Source organism: Primulina huaijiensis, unplaced genomic scaffold, assembly GCF_012295235.1.
Source record: "Primulina huaijiensis isolate GDHJ02 unplaced genomic scaffold, ASM1229523v2 scaffold204999, whole genome shotgun sequence".
Lineage (NCBI taxonomy): Eukaryota > Viridiplantae > Streptophyta > Magnoliopsida > Lamiales > Gesneriaceae > Primulina > Primulina huaijiensis.
This window is the reverse complement of record NW_027353889.1, coordinates 1-1109: the sequence shown is the minus strand read 5'-3', so window position 1 is coordinate 1109 and position 1109 is coordinate 1. Positions and strand designations below refer to the sequence as shown.

The window sequence follows — 1109 nt, the reverse complement described above, 5'->3', positions numbered from 1 at the left end:
GTAACGACTGCATGTTCCCATAGTTTAAAAAAGAAAAGAAAAGAAAAGAATACTTTTATAAAAATACGTGTTTAAATAAAAGTGAGATGGTTATATGATTGAGTATAAAATTACAAAACATGATATTAACTATCTATCACTGTTCCACAATTTTCCCTTTAAATCCTTGGCCCATCTCAAATACTACCTCTCTTTAGTAGTCATTGGACGCTAAATCTATTAAATTAAACAAAAGGATTGGGAATTAAGACTAAACATTATATATGTTACATATATCTATCAACTTTTTCATCACTCATATTACAAATACAAATCCTTCCGACATCCCAAATATCCGCAAAGTATTATGTAACTATGGGACTCACATAAGCAGTCAATTACACAAGGAAACGTCAAATTCATATCCACTCAAAGGAAAATATGATCGTCCAATAAAAAGAGAAAAAAAAAAATCTATATTCCACACAGATTGCGTTGAACAGTCCGTCAGGAACAGAAAATGGCCAATTAATCTATGTCATTCCATAACAAAGTACACATCCGAACCACCCAAAGAAAAGAATGAGAGAATCTAGAAAGAACTATAAATGTGTGTGTATATGTACATTCCCTTGCTATATACCTGAGAATCAGCCATTTCCAGCCTTAAGATGTTCTGATACATAGGAAGTGGCCAACTTTCTAGTGTCCTGTTCAGCTTTAGAAGACGGCTTCATATGTATGAGGTGCAACGTGATTTGTTTACACTCGAATTGAAACCAACACATCCATACATATAGCGCTCCCAAGTGGCGTTTTTTCTAGGTATCGTGATAGATGCCCATTGAACAAAAGCAAGCCATCGAACAAATTCCCTCTGCAAGCTACTTTGTACCTACAAAGTTGGAAAGGAGATCGTTGAACGATGTTTTATATCACATATTTACCTGGGCTTACCATAATGAATTACCCTCCCCAAGTTTTAAATTTCTATGAATGGATAAAGAGTAATATATAATAAATATTTTTTTGTTGGGCCCCTGGGGTATAGAGGGCTAGATTTCGCTATACCTAAGCGGAAGCTAGTGCCATGTAACTCCTGGCGGACTTGTCCTGGCTCGAGCCTCGGC

At 35.8% G+C, this 1109-nt stretch overlaps 1 long non-coding RNA gene across 1 annotated transcript; it reads right to left on the bottom strand.

Annotated features, from left to right (window-relative positions):
- Positions 1-333: 333 nt before the first annotated feature.
- On the bottom strand, positions 334-1109 carry LOC140966329 (uncharacterized). The gene is made up of 2 exons (XR_012173322.1): positions 1051-1109; positions 334-874 (listed from the first exon to the last, which is right to left on the bottom strand). It is a non-coding gene; the product is annotated as an uncharacterized lncRNA (long non-coding RNA).